The following is a 15,000-nucleotide window of genomic DNA, read 5'->3' on the forward strand; positions in this document are numbered from 1 at the left end:
ATATATATATATATATATATATATATATATATATATATATAAGCTCTACATAATATATAATATATAATATATATATTATATAATATATATTATATAATATAAATATATATTAATGTTGAGTATGACCAAACGGGTAAGATTAATAACCGTGCTGCGCCGAGTTTATTGTGAAATTCCCCATGTGCACATGAAATCAAGTGTTCCCAAAAAATTATTTTTTCTTATTAAAATAAAGAATTCCCTTTCCTTAACATGAGTATATACAAATAAATGTCAAATTCCACTTACTTTGGCTGTGAGGACAGGGACAAGGTGCGCTGTGCCGTCATCAAGGGCTGGCCGCCCGTGCGTGACTAGCCCAGACATTCACTTCTTTCGTTTTTGTTCTTGCAAACAATGCACTCACGTATGCCTTTGGCCTTAGTTCCTGTAGGTGGTAGGTAGGTAGGCTTGTGAATTGCAAAGACCTCTTTACCAGCCAGTCTGTTGGAAACTAAATGTGCTCTGGTTGGGACATGGTAAATTGTCCTTGCACTATCTTCCTGGACATACTTGACGAGTAATTGCGACAGCAGATCATGATTAAACGCTTGACTTGATGGTTTTTTCCAGTTTTCATCAAAAATATGTAAGACGGCACCAACCATCATGTCACATTTATCTACAAGTCTTATATTTATATTGTAGTCAATTATACAATCTGGCTTGAACAATGATCCATCACCTCGATACCTCATATTGCCACTGTCAAGCATTTCACCAGTGTGAATAGTTGACAACACGTTTGACTTCAGACTTCACGTTTGTCTTTCCAACACATTGCTAATAATTTGTAACATTTTCTAAGTTCACAATCACCTACACCAATATTATTTTCAAAAACTGGCATTTCTTTTTTATTTGTCTTTACAGTGCTACACACTCATGTGTTATGTTCAAGCAAGAACTTTGTTAGCAAGGGGCTCATATAATAATTGTCAGTGTACAGAATGTGCCCCTTGTTCAGTAGTGGTTCCATTAGCCTCATTACTACACTGCCAGAAAACCTGTGAGGATCCTCTGTGGGTATGTCTACGTCTGTACCAGAATATAATATCACATCGATCACCATTTCGGTTTCACAGTCGCACAGTACAAATTTTTTTAGGCCATAATGGTGTCGTTTCAATGTGATGTACTGTCTGAAGAGAAGACGTCCCTTGAAAAGAACTAGAGATTCATCAATGACAACATTCTGTCCAGGTACAAAGTAATCACGAAATTTACCTCTGGTATCATTGAACACTTTTCGCACTCTCCAAAGTCAATTATTTCTATCAAAATTTTTAAGGTTTTCAAAGCGTAGGCACCATAGTAGTATCAGGAACCTGTTTCGTGACATGTATTTAGCTTCTTTGTTCCAATAATCCTGTATGATGTGCTTCACTTAACGTTTCTGGAGCATACACAGAGCAAAGACCACACATACAGCTCAGCTACAGTGGTGTCCTTTCAACGTATCATACGTGATGCCTGTAATATGCCACCTTCAATAAGTTGCCCTGCATATCTGTTGGTTTTGGCAACAAGATGTTGCATGAATTGCTTATCAAAATATGCAAGAAAATATTCCATTTCCGTCATGTCTTCACCTGTGTACGGGAACATAGGTGCAACCCCCACATCATTATCATCAAATTGAGGTTTGTGTGGTACAAAAATATCAAAGTCCTCCCACACAAAATTCATCCGTTCTCTTGTAGCACCGCCACAAGCAATTTCACTACGAGTGCGTTTTCTTGCACTAAATCTCCTTTGGGAAAGAGCTGGAGGTCTTCTACCTTGTCTACTAGTACGGTGAGCAGAGAATGTAGCAGTAGAGGCAACACTGTCGTCAGTGTTGTTATGAGGGGATATATGATAGCGCTTTGCAGGGCAACCTGCTGAGACAGCAGATCTGCGCCTGGTAACACCGCGATAATGGCAGCTGCTAGCCCTTGGCTCATTTATGTACTTGTATCAGAAGCAGCGTCACTAAACCCAGAAAATGACTCAATAGTATCACTTTCGTCAAAAATGGGAGGTGGTGGTGGTGGGGATAATACTGGCAAGGGCGATGACCTGTGATGCTCCACTGTGCGTGCAGCTCACTCTGAACAATACACACTCACTGTATCGTCTTCATCTGTATCTGTTTCACTTCCATCTGATCCTTGTGGTATGTCTCTATCGACCCTTGGGTCATCAATATAATATTCCGCTTTATCTTCAAACAATAAACTGTTTATCCCCCCCGGAGAAAGCAATTTTGCAACAGTGTGTCCCCACAAGCAGCTGGGAGCTGGAGGCGTATGCGTCGGACATAGTTGCTCAATCAGAACTGAGGCTACCTACGGGCCTGAAGGGAGCTGGTCGGCCGAGCTGACAGCACGCTGGACTTGTGATCCTGTGGTCCTGGGTTTGATCCCAGGCGCCGGCGAGAAACATTGGGCAGAGTTTCTTTCACCCTATGCCCCTGTTACCTAGCAGTAAAATAGGTACCTGGGTGTTAGTCAGCTGTCACGGGCTGCTTCCTGGGGGTGGAGGCCTGGTCGAGGACCGGGCTGCGGGGACACTAAAAAAAAAAAAAGCCCCGAAATCATCTCAAGATAACCTCAAGATAACCATTCTGGAATTTTTGTTAAAATGGCCGCCGCTTACTGACGGCTTCAAGCATCCATCCTGTACACAACCAACCACACGCGCATTTCGAATGGGTACCAAAAAATCAAAAAGAGTTTTCTCGGTTGGTGCAGTTTCTCGCCGACCGAGAATACTCGGTTGGCGCAGTTCAGTGGTTAACCCTTGTGTTGCTATGGGCTAATTAGCCTTTGTCACCCACAGGCGCATGCCACAAAAAAAAATTCTAACCAATTAAGTTGTGTTCCCTGACCACCAGAAAAATAAAAAACAATTACAGGCATACCTCAGTTTAAGAGTTTAATTGGTTCCTAGAGACGCCTCGTATTCCGAAAACTCGCATTCCGAAGCTAATTTCCCCATAAAAAATAAAGGGAAATGAATTAATCCGTTCCTGACTACCCCAAAAACCCCACATCAAACTAAATTTTTATATTTAATTTATCTAAATAAACCTACAAAACTATGTTCAAGTTATTACTTACCTTGCTGTTGAATGCTGTAGGCATATGGAAGATGGTGAGGAGGTGGGAGGAAGAGAGAAGTTACTGTTTGGAAGGGGAGTCCCCTTCCATTATCACATCAGGCAGTGAGGACTTCACTGGTATGCACACTCTGGCACATTTTGCCTGCATACCACTAGGACTTGCTTGTTTTACTAAGAATTTGTCTAATGACACTTGTTTTTCCCTACATTTTAGCACTTGTCTGTAGTAAGAAATCACATTATCATTTAAAAGGTCAATGCAACGGCCTGCTACAGCTTTATCTGGGTGAGTTTTTTCAACAAAACTTTTCAGTTCTTCCCATACTTCACACATTTTCTTAATCAAGAAGGGACATCCTCTACTGCCTCTACTCACAGCTATTTTCTTAGGTTGAACCTTACCAAAGGCTTTCTTGAGACCCATGGCAAGATATATAATGACAACTTTTATACTCAAATGGCCAAAAAAACGATAAAAAACTGTAAATCCTTGTGAAGAATTCAGGTGGGATAGTCACTGGACACGAGACACTGGTAAACTGAGGCGCGATCGCCATGCCACCACGCACCAGTCGGCCTGTACATGTATCAACAAACTCGCGTCCCGAGGTAACCCTCGCCTTCCGAGACATATTTTTGGAGTAAATCCTGCTCGTCTTCTGAAAAACTCGCATACAGGGACACGCGCATTCCGAGGTACCACTGTAATTGTACTTACCAACGACTTAATTGAGCCGACAATATGGGCGATGACGTCACAACCTGCATCTTCACTCATGCAAGGTGCATCCCAGAGGCATCGCACGAGGTCTTCAAGCAGCCACAGTTGCCACAAATTTATTTTCACGGCATTATTTACGGTGTCTAGGTGTATTTTATCACTGATATTATTCACTAATTGTGTTGCATATAATGTTACATCATGGTCAATGGCAATAAATGTTGCATACAACGAGTATACACACGCGCACACAAATGTTTTCCATTACGCCAATATAATATGTATTCATATTGTTCAGTATAATATTTACACACATGCAAGCACTATTTACAGGTTTTTGCACAATTATTGCACATTTAGAAGTCTTGGAGAGAGTGGTAGTCGTTGAAGCAGTCGACAGCACACAAAGGGACTGCACACGCTTTACACCATGTTTGCACTAGTTTACGTTTCTGATCTCTCCTTTTTGTTGCTTTACAAACTAAGCAATCACGTTGGTCTATTGCACGCTTTCCAGCAGGTGGCAAATGTTTTAGCCTGTGTGATTGAAAGACCTCCATGTGAGCGAGCCTGGGTGTAGCAGAATGCTGCAACACTGGATTCATGATGGGTCTTTGTATGCCAGGAACACCTCTGCCAAACTTTGCTAATAACTGTGTCGCAAGTGTATAAGCAAACGAACGGAAACTTGGTTTACGTCCAGTTTTCACCAGATACATATTGTGGCAGTTCAGCATGCTCATGTCAACAAGATGAAAAAACACTTTTTATGTCCACTTCAATGTTTTCCACACACACTCGACAGTGCCCACCATCATGCCAAATTCATCAACCAAGCGCATGTTGATATTATAGTCAAGAACACAATCTGGCTTATATACTGTATCTTGCATTACTCGGTTCACCTTGCCACTGTTCACCATTGTACCATCATGAACGGCTGTCAGCAAGTTCACTTCTCTCTTGTCTTTCCACCTAACTGAGAGTATTTGATCACATTTTCTGAACTCGCAGACACCAACTTCAAGTTTATTTTCAAAGACTGGCATTTCCCTTCTTCTTGGCTTTACTGTGCCAACCAATCCAGTTCTATTTTCAATAAAAAAAAACTAGCTAGCAAGGGACTTGTATAGTAGTTATCCATGTACAAAATGTAGCCCTTGTTCATCCATGGTGCCATCAGTGACTTCACCACACTACCTGAGAAACCATGTTGGTCATTTCCAGGAATGTCAACATCACTAGCAGAATACAAAATCATGTGTAATACATGACCTGTTTCACAGTCACAAAGAACATAGTATTTCAATCCAAATCTGTTGCGTTTGGTGGGAATATACTGCTTCAATGCAACACGTCCTTTGAAAAGCACAAGGGATTCATCAATCACTAGCTTCTGTACTGGTACGTAGAAATCTCTGAACTTTCCAATCACTTCATTCATATAGTGCCTCACTTGCCAAAGTCTATCATCCTCTGTCCGGTCCTCAATACTTGCAAAATATAGACACCTGAGGAGTATCTGAAAACTGTCTCAGGACATATATTTCCCGAAGAAAGGTGTTGGAATAGTCTGGTCTTTGCTCCAATAATCAGTGACAGTGTGTTTGACACAATACTCATCAACATCAAAATAATACATCTCACCTACAGTTGTGTTTTTCCAAAGCTGCAATTGTGAATATTCTGTGATCTCTTTTCCAATGAGATGAGACGCATGAAGGTTCGTTTGGTGTACAATATATTCCATCAGCGGCTCATCATAAAATGCTGTAAAATATTCCATTTCACTCATGTCCTCACCATTATCCGGTAAAAGGTCTTATCTCAACGTCTTTATTGTCACAGTTTGGAATTAGAGGAGTAAAATCATCACCATCACTCTACACAAGTACACTGGTGTCCTGCGAGACACAACAGGGGGCACAACAGCGAGGAAGTGATGCACACTGTGGACCAGGAGCTTAAGCCCGTCTACGCAAAGTACGGCCGCTACGTGCACGTGGGGTGAAAGCACGTGAACATGAGGGTCTTGGTTCCTCATGTGGTGCCATGCGGTAGCGCATAGCTGGGCGAGACGCTGCTGACGCGACAAATTCTCGCCTGGTCACACCACTTGTACTAGCAACAGGCACGGTAACACTATGCTCTGAATCCACTTCACTAAAACCAGAAAATGAGTCACCTTCCTCTGACTCGTTGCCCAATATATCCTCATACTCTAAATAAGCACAGGAACTGTGTGGTCATGGGTGAACTGGGGTAGACCCTGGGCGAGGTGGCACGGGTGAGTGTGTAGGCCTCGCCATGGGAGGAGGTTGAATCTCATTTCCCCCGTCTGTACTACTGTCATCGGTCAATTGTGTATAGTCTTTATAATTGTCAGTCATCAAAATCACTTTCCTCACCATCAGAAAATAATTCACTACTTATTTGCTCTTGGGTAAGTGATTGCGTGGAGCGTGCTCTGGAGGCATTCGGCCGTGCGCTTACCATGGTGACCGCTGGGTAACTGAGGCCTCCCATGCAATGGTAGCATGAGCTAGATTTTTTTACAAAATGGCGGCTGTTTACTATAGCCCCCTGGGGGCCACCCCTGCCCCGCTGGCCATTCAAATCTTGCGCGGTACTCCAACACGTCATATGACGTGATGCGCAATTTATTGCAAGTTACTCAACACATCATATGATGTGTTGCGCAGTTTAATCCTTAACCCTTAAATGGTGCCTGGCTATTTAGCATGTGTCACCCACAAGCGCATACCAAAAAAAAAAAAAAATATTATTTTTTCTTCTAAACCTGTTAATTTGTGTTCACTGATCATGGGAAAAATAATAAAAAATTGTAAGTGGCATATATTGCCCGCTATAGGGTAGGGAAGTCTGGCAAAAAACAGGCGCTGACTCAGCGTGCGTCTCAGACGGTCTGTTGCTCGCCAGCTGTCAGGCCGGAATTTCCACAAAGAGATAATTACCTAATTATTTCAATGTCTCCGATTGATTTTTCATAGTTTTTTTGCTGTAATATTATTCAATAGTGTGTAGTGTGATATATTTATATAATAAAAAGAGTGAATCATCGCTGTACTAAAAAATATGGTGTGCATAATGTTGATTCAATCCCACCAAACACACACCGAAACTACGACGTTGCTACAACGTTCGAACAAGATTTAACACCTCCTAACCAGTTATAAGAACCAATATAACAAGTTTTAACAACGTTCTAATACGTCAAAAACACGTTAACCCAAGATGTATCAACTTTATTACAAGTTGTAACAAGCGGAAAATAGGGTCAGTTACGGTTTGTGTTTCCAGGGATGTTCATCAGTGAACAAATATTTTGTCGGTTATTACACTATATACACAGGTTATATATAAGTATTTGCATGTTTTGTTCACCATAACGAACCACTAAGTTGCTATTATGAGTCAAAAAGTAACAAGGAGTGACCGCCACACACCAGCCAGCCACTCACTTCCTCAACACCTCACTCACCCACTTTCTCCTCCCACCATACTGTTTTTGCTTTTATTCACTATATACAGACGTTATATATAAGTATCTACATTCGTGTTCACCATAACGAACCACTAAGTTGGTATGCTGAGTGGCAGTGACAGCCCGCCACTGGCTGCCACTCCCTCCCTCCCTCACCTCACCTGACTTGCCACCATTCTGTTTTTGCTTTTATATACAGACATTATATATAAGTATTTACATGTTTTGTTCACCATAACTGCACATCTAAGCTTGTATGGTGAGTAAAGGCACAAAGATGTAGCTACTCACACAGTCAGCTGGTGGCGGCCGCCCTCAAGGCCAGACGCACTAATATTTCTCCTCCAACAATACTGTTTGCGGTGTTATTACACTATATACACACATTATATATAAGTATCTACCTGTTTTATTCACCATACTTGTACAAGTAAACTGGTATGGTGCAGGTGTTTACTGGTGACCACCATAGTGGTCACCAGTAAACAACATGATAAGTCGTGCAGACGACGCACCTCCCTCACCAAAATGGCGGCTCCCAACCTACTCCTATTGCTGTTATTACACTCTATACACACATTATATATAAGTATCTACATTTGTGTCCACCATAGCGAACCACTAAGCTGGTATGTTGAGTGCAGTCAATAAAAGGTGGCCACACACAGTCAGAAGACAACGCCACCACCCTCCCTCCCACAGCCTTACTCCTCCGTCCATGGAGCACAGCGCTAAATATCACCACAATCCTGCTATTATCAGAACCCTAGTCAGTTTTATCACAGTCAGGGGTCTTCTGTAATAATATCATCGCTAAATAATAGCAAGAACATGTATATTATGACATTTTTAGGCGATGCTGTGGTCACAAGCTGAACAGCAGTTTTGTGAGCTCATGCTGCGTGCGTCAGGCATGGTAGCTCACTCAATACTGAGGCCCCTCACACCCGGGAATTTGGTCCACGATTTTAAAAAAAAATGGCGTCTGTTCACAAGAGCCCTGATGAAGGTGTGGTGAACCCCGTGTATCTGCGGGCCGTTTAAATCTTGCGCAGTACTCCAAAACATCATATGACGCCGAGCGCAAGTTACTGCAAGTCACTCAACGCATCATATGATGTCTTGCGCAACTAAAGGGTTAAACTGCGCAACACATCATATGATGGGTTGAATAACTTGCGTTCCACATCATATAATGTTTTGGAGTACGGCGCAAGATGTGAGGCCTCAGGTGTGAGAGCCTCAGTATTTAGTGAGCCACCAAGCCTGACACATGCAGCATGAGCTCACAGCACTGCTGTTCAGCTTGGGACCACAGCATTGACTAAAAATGCCATAATACATATGTTCATGCTATTAATTAGTGATGATAATCTTACAGAAGACCCGACTGTGATAAAAATTACCAGGATTCTGATAATAGCAGGATTGTTGTGATAATTAGTGCTGTAGTGGGAGGAGTAATCTTGGTGGGGAGGGAGGTAGCATTGTCTGCTGACTGTGTGTGACTACCTTTTACTGTCTGGACTCACTATAGCAGCTTAACCCTCAAACCGCTAGGGGCCCAAATGGAATTCACACCCACAGGCGCAACAAAAAAAAAAATTCCAAAAAATTCTTTCGTCTTATAGAAGTGCTCATTTTTGTTCCCTGATCACGGAAAAAATAACAAAAAAATCGTAGGTGGCATATTTTAGCCGCAATAGGGTAGGGAAGTGTGGCAAAAAAGGGGCGTTGGCAGAGCCTTCGCCTGACGAGGTCTACTCCGTCCGAGCTGTCAGACGGCAGTTGCCACAAATATATTATTACCTAATTATTTCAATGTCTCGGATTGATTTTTTCTTAGTTTTTTTGCAGTAATATTATTCCATACAGTGAATTGTGGTATATTTATATTATAAAATGTGTGAACCATCGCTGTATTCAAAACTATGGTGTGCATATTAGTGATTCAATTATTATGTTCATAAAACAATAAACAAATAGTTTTGCTGTTGTTACACTATATACACAGGTTATATATAAGCATTTGCACGTTTTGTACACCATAATGAACTACTAAGTTGGTCTTGTGAATCAAAAAGCAACGAGGAGTGACCGCCAAACACCAGCGAGCCACTCACTGCCACTCCCTCCCTCAACACCACCTCACTCACCCTCATTCACCTCCCACAATACTCTTTTGTATTTATTCACTATACACAGACGTTATATATACGTATTTACATGTTTTGTTCACCATAACTGTACATCTAAGCTTGTATGGTGAGTAAAGGCCATAAGACGTAGCTACTCACACAGTCAGCTGATCGGTGGCCGCCCTCAAGGCCAGACGCACTAAAATTTGTCATCCAACAATATTGTTTGTGGTGTTATTACGCTATATACACACACATTATATATAAGTATCTACCTGTTTTATTCACTATACCTGAACAAATAAGCTGGTATGGTGCCCAAAGACCATAGTGGCCATCAGTAAACACCATGCCAAGTCGTGCAGACGACGCTCCTCCCTCACCAAAATGGCGGCTCCCAACCTACTCCTCTCGCTGTTATCTCACACTATACACATGTTATATATAAGTATCTACATTTGTGTTCACTATATCGAACCACTAAGCTGGTATGGTGAGTGCAGTCAATAAATGGTGGCCACACACAGTCAGAAGACGACGCCACAACCCTCCCTCCCACAGCCTTATTCCTCCCTCCATGGAGCACAGCGCTAAATATCACCACAATCCTGCTATTATCAGAATCCTGGTCAGTTTTATCACAGTCAGGGGGCTTCAGTAATACTATCACTGCTAAATAATAGCAGTATCATTTATATTATGGTATTTGTAGGCGATGCTGTGGTCATAAGCTGAACAGCGGTGCTGTGAGCTCGTGCTGCGTGCGCCAGCCTTGGTAACTTGCTCAATACTAACGCTGTAACACCCAAGAATGTTGGCCTGGATTTTTTTTCTAGGTGGCATCTGGCAACTATCGGTCATGGCTGTACTATAGCTGCCCCTATCTCAGGCGGGGCGTTTAAATTATAGCGCTAGACACGAAATCATATATAAATGATGTGCGCGGTTTCGATTTTGTCACTGATATCATTTATATATGATATGCACGGTTTGAGGGTTAAGAAGGTTAGGTAAGGTCGGTGTTTTCTATGAAGCTTTTCAAGGTAAACTAAAATATTCACAATAAATTAGTATGTCACATATGCACGTATTTAATAAGTCAATATTGACTATACAAAAGTGCGAGAACGGGTTGTTTCATCGCAGAAAATGTCTATAAGAAGATTTTACCACATGCAGATAGCTAATAATGTAGCTACATTAGCTCAGTTAGCTAATCTCTTCAGCCTTTAAATTAATGTACAAAGATTAGTGTGCCTCAAACCATGAACGAAAATCATGATAATTCAATCGTTCACTTGTGTGGACCACTCTGGCTGGTATTTGGAATGGGAAAGAAATTTGGAATTGTGACCTGTGATGGAATGGGAAAGTTTTTCATCACTCTATGAACTGTCACAACATCGTAAGCTTGTGGACCACTTGTGGACCACTTGTGCGGTCCACTTGTGTGATCGAACTTGTCATATGAGGGAATTATTAATTGTAATCTGTGATAGAATGGGAAAGTTTTCCACCAGTCTGTGAACTCTGTTTGGACATCGTAAGCAAATCCGAACATCTCCCGCTTCGGCGAATCATTGTTCGTTGAACCGGGTGAGTAAATCCGGCCTGAAAAGTGTGCGAACTAGCCGCAGATTCGTTGAATCGGATACGTTGAATCGAGGTTGTACTGTATATGTATATACAGTGGTACCTCGGAATACAAGTAATTACCTAAGTGTAATTACCTAAGTGTAGTTACAGGATGAGAGCTACGCTCGTGGTGTCCCGTCTTCCCAGCACTCTTTGTCATATAACGCTTTGAAACTACTGACGGTCTTGGCCTCCACCACCTTCTCACTTAACTTGTTCCAACCGTCTACCACTCTATTTGCGAAGGTGAATTTTCTTATATTTCTTCGGCATCTGTGTTTAGCTAGTTTAAATCTATGACCTCTTGTTCTTGAAATTCCAGGTCTCAGGAAGTCTTCCCTGTCGATTTTATCAATTCCTGTTACTATTTTGTATGTAGTGATCATATCACCTCTTTTTCTTCTGTCTTCTAGTTTTGGCATATTTAATGCTTCTAACCTCTCCTCGTAGCTCTTGCCCTTCAGTTCTGGGAGCCACTTAGTAGCATGTCTTTGCACCTTTTCCAGTTTTTTGATGTGCTTCTTAAGATATGGGCACCACACAACAGCTGCATATTCTAGCTTTGGCCTAACAAAAGTCATGAACAATTTCTTTAGTATATCGCCATCCATGTATTTAAATGCAATTCTGAAGTTAGAAAGCATAGCATAGGCTCCTTGCACAATATTCTTTATGTGGTCCTCAGGTGATAGTTTTCTATCTAGAACCACTCCTAGATCTCTTTCTTTATCAGAATTCTTTAAAGATTTCTCACATAATATATAGGTTGTGTGGGGTCTATGTTCTCCTATTCCACATTCCATAACATGACATTTATTAACATTAAATTCCATTTGCCAAGTGGTGCTCCATATACTTATTTTGTCCAGGTCTTCTTGAAGGGCATGACAGTCATCTAAATTTCTTATCCTTCCTATTATCTTAGCATCATCAGCAAACATGTTCATATAATTCTGTATACCAACTGGTAGATCATTTATGTACACAATAAACATCACTGGTGCAAGAACTGAACCCTGTGGTACTCCACTTGTGACATTTCTCCATTCTGATACATTGCCTCTGATTACTGCCCTCATTTTTCTATCAGTCAGAAAATTTTTCATCCATGATAGAAGCTTACCTGTCACCCCTCCAATATTTTCCAGTTTCCAGAACAACCTCTTATGTGGAACTCTGTCGAAAGCCTTTTTTAGGTCCAGATAGATGCAGTCAACCCAACCATCTCTTTCCTGTAATATCTCTGTGGCTCGATCATAGAAACTGAGTAAATTCGATACACAGGATCTTCCAGATCGAAAACCATACTGTCTGTCTGATATTATATCATTTCTCTCTAGGTGTTCTACCCATTTAGTTTTGATTAGTTTTTCCAATACTTTCACTATTACACTTGTCAATGATACAGGTCTATAATTGAGGGGGTCTTCCCTGCTGCCACTTTTGTAGATTGGAACTATGTTAGCCTGTTTCCACCCGTCTGCTACGATTCCTGTACACAGGGATGCCTGAAAGATTAGGTGAAGTGGAATGCTGAGCTCAGATGCACATTCTCTCAGAACCCATGGTGAAACGCCATCTGGGCCAGCTGCTTTGTTCTTACCGAGCTCCTTGAGCATTTTTTCCACTTCGTCTCTAGACACCTTTATGTGTTCTATGTTGTTCTCTGGAATTCTTATTGTATCTGGTTCCCTAAAGATTTCATTTTGTACAAACACACTTTGGAACTTTTCGTTTAGTGTTTCACACATTTCCTTTTCATCTTCCGTGAATCTATTTCCCATTTTCAACCTCTGAATATTATCCTTTACCTGCAATTTGTTGTTTATGAATTTATAGAATAGACCTGGTTCTGTTTTACATTTGTCCGCAATCCCTTTTTCAAAATTTCTTTCTGCCTCTCTCCTCACTGCCGTGTAGTTGTTTCTCGCATCTTTGTATCGCTGGTATGTTTGGGGGTTCGGCCTCTTCCTGTATTGATTCCATTTTTGTGTCTTTCGGTCTCTAGCCCTCTCGCAATTTCTATTGAACCAATCCTGTTTCCTAGTTCTGCATCTCTGTTTTGGTATAAATTTTTTTGTGCCTTTATCATATATTTCACAAAACTTGCCATACATCTCATTCACTTCCTTGCCTAGCATCAAGTCTGTCCAATTATACTCACTAAAAAAATTTCTAAGGTCACCATAATGTCCTCTCCTGAAGTCTGGTTTTTCAACTGCTTCAACCTCCTTATTTTCTTCCAGCTTATAACGCATTGCATACTTTATTCCCAAAAAGACATGGTCACTTTTACCCAAGGGAGGAAGGTACTGAATGTCAAATATCTCTTCCTCCTTCCTGGTAAATATCAAATCTAGCATGGAGGGAACGTCCCCTTCCCTCATCCTCGTAGCTTGTTTAACATGTTGATACAAGAATGTTTCCAGGATGAGGTCTACAAATTTACAGGTCCAAAAATCTTCTGTTTTAGCTTCATATGCTTCCCAGTCTATGGATTTCAAGTTGAAGTCACCGACTATCAACAGTCGTGATCTATCGTTATCCACTCTCGCTATAATCTCTCTCATTATTGTTATAAGACTTTCACGTTTACTATCTAGCTCCTCCTTTGACCATGTGCTGCTTGGCGGTGGACTATATGCATTTATCATCATTAGTTTATCATCCTCATAGCAGATCTCTAGTGCTATTAAGTCAACTTCTTGTGGATTGGCAGTCATTATTTCCTTCACCTTTAGGTGTTCTTTTACCAGCACAGCAACGCCACCGCCTTTCCTAATTTTTCTGTCCCGTCTCCAAATTGAGTAGCCCCTTGGGAATATGACCTCATTTAAAATTACATCTTCAAGTTTTGTCTCTGTGAGTGCAACAATGTCTGGTGTCTGCAGCTGTATTACATCACTTGTCCCTGTATACAGGTTTTTCGGAATACGAGCAGGATTTCCTCGGAAAACGTGTCTCGGAAGGCGAGGGTTACCTCGGAAGGCGAGTTTGTTGATACGCGTACAGGCCGACCTAGCGCGTGGTGGTACGGCGATTGTCGCCTCTCACCCCTCAGTTTACCAGTGCCTCGCACCCAGTGACTATGCCACGTAAATTCTTCACCTGGATTTTCAGTGTTTTATTGGATTTTTGGTCATTTGACCATAAAAGATATTATATATCTCGCCATGGGTCCCAAGAAAGCAAGTGGTAAGGTTTAACCTAAGAAAATAGTGTTGCGGTTTTGGCGATCGAGTGGCAACACTGAAAAGTGTATGCTCTTTTCACTGTCCTGACATTAATTTTCGATTTACGTATTTCATTTTTGTACCAGTGTGTTTGCAATAGAATGTTCTATAAGAACATTAGTATAATGTTTTATACTAATGTTCTATAAGAACATTAGTATAAAATGTCACACAAGGATGCGTTAGACCGGCACCAAATAAAAAACTACGTCGATTACACTTGTCGTGTCAACAATACAATGGTTTTACCTCGATGGTGCAATGCTACGCCGTTCTCCAAAATAGGCTATGCAGCTATTAGAGAAAACGGAAATTTCATGGCGGATATTTTCAAACTATCCCAAAGTCAATCTCATAACAAATAGAGTTTATAGAAATATTTTTTCTCGTGGCTCGTGAGCGAGTCCGCTGTGCAACCTCAACACAAAAAGTGGTAATGCTCTTGAGCGCAGTGATAACACTAAAGTGTTAAGAAAATGTGTGAAGTATGGGAAGAATTGCAAAGTTTTGTTGAAAAAACTCGCCCAGATAAAGCTGTAGCAGGCCGTTGCATTGACCTTTTAAATGACAATGTGAAGTCTTATCACAGACAAGTGTTAAAATGTAGGGAAAAACAAGTGTCT

At 41.3% G+C, this 15,000-nt stretch overlaps 1 protein-coding gene across 1 annotated transcript in view; it reads right to left on the bottom strand.

Annotated features, from left to right (window-relative positions):
- LOC123767374 (streptococcal hemagglutinin) overlaps positions 1-15,000 on the bottom strand; it is a 137,079-nt gene that overhangs the window by 111,547 nt on the left and 10,532 nt on the right. The window lies entirely within an intron of this gene.

This window comes from Procambarus clarkii, chromosome 74 (assembly GCF_040958095.1).
Source record: "Procambarus clarkii isolate CNS0578487 chromosome 74, FALCON_Pclarkii_2.0, whole genome shotgun sequence".
Lineage (NCBI taxonomy): Eukaryota > Metazoa > Arthropoda > Malacostraca > Decapoda > Cambaridae > Procambarus > Procambarus clarkii.